Below are 6,355 nucleotides of genomic sequence, written 5' to 3' on the forward strand. Positions count from 1 at the left end.
TCTCTCTCTCTCTTCTCTTTTCTCTAGACAAGGTTAATACAAAGATTAATAAGCCTCGACTTCTGCCACAGTCTAGTGGAGTGGGGGATTAGGTATATTAACAGTTATAATTCAGTGGGTTAGTTTTATGGTGACGGGATCCAAGCCGTCCTGTGGAATGCAGAGAAAGCTTTTCTGACTCAGGATCAGGAAAGGTTTGTGGAGGTTGTAACGCAGATAAAAGCTCTGGGGAATTTCACATTACAGGTGGTGGAGACTACATGGCAAGAGCAGGGTGGGGCCTCGTGTTTGCAGAAGGCAAGGAGTTTGCTGTGCTCGGGGTCTGAGTGGATGTGAAGGGTGAGAAGAGAGGTTGAATTGCAGGCCAATGGGCAGGACTTAAGTGCCAGGTCAAGAGATTTGAATGCATGCAGAGAGCAACTCGTAGGTTCCCCTGCCAGGCTTTAAAGCAGAAGAATGACTTGGTTAGATCTGAATTATGACTGGCAGCCCAGTTGAGGCTGGACTATAGTGATACTTTTTTGAGTCTATTTAATTTTTCCTTTTGGTTTAGAAAAATCTGTCTGACAAAGGAGACACAGCCTTCTGTCCCTAACGATTTATTTCAGGGTAAGTATTGAATAACAGACTGGATTGTTTTGTGTGGTACAAAGAGCGCAGCCAGCATCTACTCTGTAGAAGCTTAATTTGAATGCCCCAACTTGGCCCCTTTGAAGCTCTGACTCTGGTCCAGTCATTGTACTTTTAAGACCCCCCATTTTAAATCTGTAAAAACTTAGAACTCGGCCCTCACCATTCTGTTTGTGTGTGGCCTGCGCTGTCAATGTTGTTTCCCTTTTGTCGTGTGGGAGGCCACTGAGTAGTGACGAGGCCCTGAGACTTGTTTAGCACTGTCACCTGTTTTAACGAATGGGCACAACTACTTAATCTCTCTAAATCCCACTCCTAGTCTGTGAAGTAGGGGTAATACCCACCTGCTCCCAGGGTTGGATAGTGTTAAACAGAAATATTTTGAGGAAAGCACTTAATGATCTTTGCAAATCACCATGCAAACTGGGAGGAGTTAGTCATTCAACGGGGTCTCCTTGCATTATAAGTGTCAGGCTCTGGTGGGACACCTGAAATACAGATGTTCATTCTGTACACACTGAGGATGTGTCAGGACTGAAGCTTTTGAAGAACTAAGCTCTAAGCAAATATCAAGTGTTTCAAGGTGTTTGGGTGGGTGGCATGGACAGAGTTGAGACATACCCTGGAAGCCTAATTAGCTTAATTTTCATATTTCTTAACACCAGCAGATGAACTTATTTTGGCCCACCTCTTCCAGAAATACTCTACCACCGTTTCAGCTGCCTCACTGAAGGCTAAATTGGTGCCCAGAGCTCTGAATTTTACTTGAAGTAGATAAAAGCTTTCTTTTTCTTTTTCTTTTTTCCTCTCAGTACATCTAATTATAGTTTTGTAGGTAAACAGCTCAGCCTTGTGGATTTTAAATGAATAAAAAATACATGTCTATAAAATAATTCCTCACTTTTTAGAGGCTGGCGGTATCAGCAATCCAGAAAAAGAACAGTCATGATCAAGATAAAAATGAAAACTTCAGCTCTGGCCGGGTAGCTAGGTTGGTTAGAGCATTGTCCTGATACACAAAGGTGTGGGTTTGATCCCTAGTCAGGGTACAGTACAGATGGGAACAGATTATTGTCTCTCTCTCTCTCTTTCCCCCTCACCCTCTCTAAAATCAATAAATAAATATTTAAAAAGGAAGAAAGAGCCCTGGCTGGTTGGCTCAGCGGTAGAGCGTCAGCCTGGCGTGCAGGGGGACCCGGGTTCGATTCCCGGCCAGGGCACATAGGAGAAGCGCCCATTTGCTTCTCCACCCCCCCTCCTTCCTCTCTGTCTCTCTCTTCCCCTCCCGCAGCCAAGGCTCCATTGGAGCGGAGATGGCCTGGGCGCTGGGGATGGCTCCTTGGCCTCTGCCCCAGGCGCTAGAGTGGCTCTGGTCGTGGCAGAGCAACGCCCCCTGGTGGGCAGAGCGTCGCCCCTAGTGGGCGTGCCAGGTGGATCCCGGTTGGGCGCATGCGGGAGTCTGTCTGTCTCTCCCCGTTTCCAGCTTCAGAAAAATACAAATAAAAAAAAAAAAAAAAGGAAGAAAGAAAAACTGAGCTAGTTTGTAAAATAGCTGTAGCCACCCAAGCCCAGGCACAGAACTGCCAGGGGCAGAGGAGCAGGCTCGGGTCCCTTTGGTTTTGTACAAAACGCAGTTCTGAGCTTCTCTTAGTCCCTGAGTCACAAGCAGCAAATTAAAAAGGAATGGAGAGTGGGAGTGGACAGAAATAACAGACAACCTTCTAAGAAGCACATGTGAGCAGTCAGGAAGGAGGCGGTCTGGGCAGCTTGAATGGGGAGCTCAGCCTGGCAGATCAGCTGGTCGGGATTCAGAGCCCAGGGGAGGGCTCTCACATACAAGACACAGGGAGCCCTGACGTGCACTGGCTGTGTGACTCGGGCAAGGCGCTTGGCGTCTCTGAGCCCAGGTGCTTCTCCTCAGCTTCTGACTCAGGTTTTTCCTGGAACTGGACAGAGACTCCTTTTGCTCTAGGTGTGAATTTGTATTCCTTCTTCAGAACCTGCCTTAGAGTGCCCTGGGGCCCAGAACCCAGCGGGCAAGGAGAGCGCCTCGCCCTGTCATTCTGCCTGTTGTGAAGAACTGGGGCTGAGCCACCTAACAGCAGCTGCTCCGGACAGGGTTTTGCCCGTAGCCCAACAGCTACCAGCCTGCATCTACTTGGATCCTTGACACAAGGGTCTGTAAATTTATAACAAAAATTAATAAAAGAACTAGCTTTAAAAACTCAGCTTGCATGTGACTTACTGTTTCTAAGCATAGCCCTCAGTCATCGGAGAAAAGATAAATTAATTCTAGTTCAATTAGGAAATGCATAAAATATTTTAAGACAGTATTTTATTCCAAAGAGAATAACTCTTGATGCTTTAAGGAATAAACTTGTTCTCTCAGAAACTTACTTGCAAAAACTTTATTATTATTATTTTTCAAATTCACATATAAGGAACACCTTATTCTTCAAAGAAACCAGCATCTCTTTGTATTTCCAGAAATGTCTTGCTCTGTGGGTCAGAGACTGGCCACACTTGGTTACTGAGATGTGAGGAGATCCCAGGCTAGCTTATATGCGAGGGTATGGGACCTTCCGCTCAGCAACAGAGATCTCAGGAGCCTCCCCAGCCAGGCCCTTTGCCCCCAGAGCCTGTCAGTCGCCTTGGCCTCATGCCCCCAGGCCACCCGTGGCGCAGGGTAGAGGCGCATGGAGCTGGGCTGAGTGGGAGAATGAGGCAGAACATAGATCCAGGGGTTTTTATCCTCACACCTGGGTCTATGCCTTGGTTCCGTGGGAGCTCTGTGAAGGTCCAGCATGTTAAATGTTAACATAAAAATCATTTGTGACCTTTAGAGGCAGAACCGCAGAACCGTCAGAGACTGGAACTGGTTATTTATTTATTTATTCATTCATTCATTCATTCATTTTTTAGAGAGGAGAGGGAGAGACAGAGAGAGAGAGAGAGGAGAGACAGAGAGAGAGAGAGAAGGGAGGGAGGAGCTGGAAGCATCAACTCCCATATGTGCCTTGACCAGGCAAGCCCAGGGTTTTGAACTAGCGACCTCAGCATTTCCAAGTCGATGCTTTATCCACTGCACCACCACAGGTCAGGCTGGAACTGGGTTTTATAAACGGTAGAGAAAAAAAAATTTTTTAAAAGTGTGCATTTATCCCAGATCCTCAGTGAGCGTCCCGCATGGTAACGAATCACCCGCAGCGGGGAGACCCGTGTGGGCGCTGAGCCCTGCCGCCCTCCCCCAGCCCTGCAGACATCTGCACTGGGGTGCCTGCTTTCTCTCTGGTGATGCAGTGACCCCTGAAATATGCCGTGTTTTCCTGTCCCAAACTAGTGTCTGACGTGACAGCATTTATGTTGAGGGCACCCCTGAGAGAATGTGGGCAATGGGTTACCACCACCACTTGACCAGGGAGCCCACAGGAGGCCCTTGAGGGAGGATGTCCTGCCAAAGATTATACAAATCCTGAGCCCACACTGGGGCCAAGCCAGGCGCTGACCTCCCCCGAGTCCTCTGAAGGCCCGCAGCCTGCTTCCTCTGCCCACCACCTGAGCCTCCGCTGGCGGCAGGCCGCTCGCGCGCGTCCACGGGGCGGCTCACTGCGAAGGAGGGCACGCTGGGAGGACGTTCCTGCCCAGGCAGTGGAACAGTTCCAGGCTCCTGATTGTTGCGTAGGAGGACATGCTGCAAATTTCCAGAGCGGAGGAATGTACCTTTGCAACTGTCAGAAATGAAACTGTCAAAAGCCCAGGAGGTCTGTGACTCACATACAAGACACAGGGAGCCAGAAGGGTGGGGAAACTACTTTGAGGACTCACCTTAGCTATGTCTAACAGGTAGGTCTAGGGGTTCCGTGGAGGCAGGACTACCGGCCGGAGTAAAAGGCAGGAGGAAAGGAATTGCCCGGACCGATATATAGTCATTCATTGAGCATCTAGTCACTGAGTGCATCCTGCGTGACAGGGCAGCAATGAGGAACTGAGGGGACTGTGGCAGTGAGAGTGGTCGGTGAGCAAGTGGAGACAGCAAGTGGAGACAACGACTTTTGCAAGATGTTTACCTGGAAAGAGATGGAGAAAAACAGAATGGAAACCAGAGAGTGGAAATGTGAGTAGAAGGAATTTTTATGTCGATGCTAATGGAAGGAGCCAGCAGCAGGGAGAAAGTGAAGGTTCCCAGAAGAAGTTTCCAATAATAAAAAGGAGCAAGGTTTCAGAGAGAGTGGGAGGGGGTTGGAGGAGAGGGGAGGCCAGGTGTGGTGAGGACATGACCTGGGTCAGAGGAGGACGGGACTGGGCCAGCTGTCTGCAGAGGGTGAGAGGCTGCTGGTGTTGCCGCTAGCCCCTAATGGGAGATGGCCTGGCATGGGGGCCTGATCGGAGTGACCATCCTGGATACAGGCCAGGGCGGAAGGGATACCATGTAGGTAGCTGAGAACATCTCAGACCTTTTGAAAGCGATTGCTGAGGTTTGGGGGAGAATTGGCTGGCTGCCCAGGGATTCACCATGGCTGGAGTAGCACCTGGATGGAGACCACCTCCTCCCCTGCTCCCTTCAGCCACCTCTGACCCCACAAACCCCATTCTGCACACTGCGTGCCCAGTGGCCTGTCCTACACAAAGCTGTTGCCCTCTCAGAGCTGTTCAATAAAGGAAAATTAAACATTGGCCTACCTTTGCTTCATCCATTGCGCACACTAGTTAACCAGATGGTTGATGAGGGGAAGTTTCTCTTACTGAAATATTCCAAGTAAAAAGATTCACCTCCTATGAATTCATGTCTCTAAGACAGCGATTTTCAAAGAGTGTGCCACAGAATGTAAAAATATTTTTTATTAATTTTAGAGAAAGAAGAAGGGGGAGAGAGAAAGAGAAACATCGATTTGTTATTCCCCTTATTTATGCATTCATTGGTTGATTCTTGTATGTGCTCTGATCGAGAATGGAACCCACAACCTTGGTGTATCAGACGATGCTCTAACCAACTGAGCTACTCGACCCACAACCTTGGTGTATCAGACGATGCTCTAACCAACTGAGCTACTCGACCAGGGGTGTGCTGTAGAGTTTTAGTAATCAGTTTATGTGTGCCATGAATTGAAAAGGTTGAAAATCTCTGGTCTAAGAGACAATGATCATCAATGGCTGCTAGTATCACAAAAACATGGAAAACCGGATATTTTATGCCCCCTGATGGAAGAACACAGTACCAATGAAGTATTGGCAAATGCTTGACCCTAAATACGATCACACCTCTATCTGTATGTCCAATGCAATAGACCTTAGCCATGTGTGACTAGTAAGTGAAAAAGTAGCCAGGCCAAAATAAGATTTGCAGTGAATATAAAATACGCAATATGTAATAATTTTCATATTGATTACATGCTGGAATGTCAATATTTTGAATATATTGAATTAAGTAAAATATGTTATTAATTTCATCAGTTTCTTTTTACTTCTAAAAATGCGACTACTAGAGAATTTTAAATTACATGAGACTGGCATGTGTGACTCACTTTATATTACACTTCCACCAGGCCCTTGTACACTTTCTAAGTTAAGTTTCCCGGTCACCACCAGGGTGCTGCCAGCTCCCAAGCAGACAGACAGGCACCCATTTTAAGGCACAGTGAGTGCTCAGGAGAGTTTGCTACATCAGTGCGGTTGTGCTGAGTACCCTTTTTATAGGTGAAGCAATTGAGGCCCAGAGAAGTCAGTG

This window comes from Saccopteryx leptura, chromosome 1 (genome assembly GCF_036850995.1).
Source record: "Saccopteryx leptura isolate mSacLep1 chromosome 1, mSacLep1_pri_phased_curated, whole genome shotgun sequence".
Taxonomy (NCBI): Eukaryota; Metazoa; Chordata; class Mammalia; order Chiroptera; family Emballonuridae; genus Saccopteryx; species Saccopteryx leptura.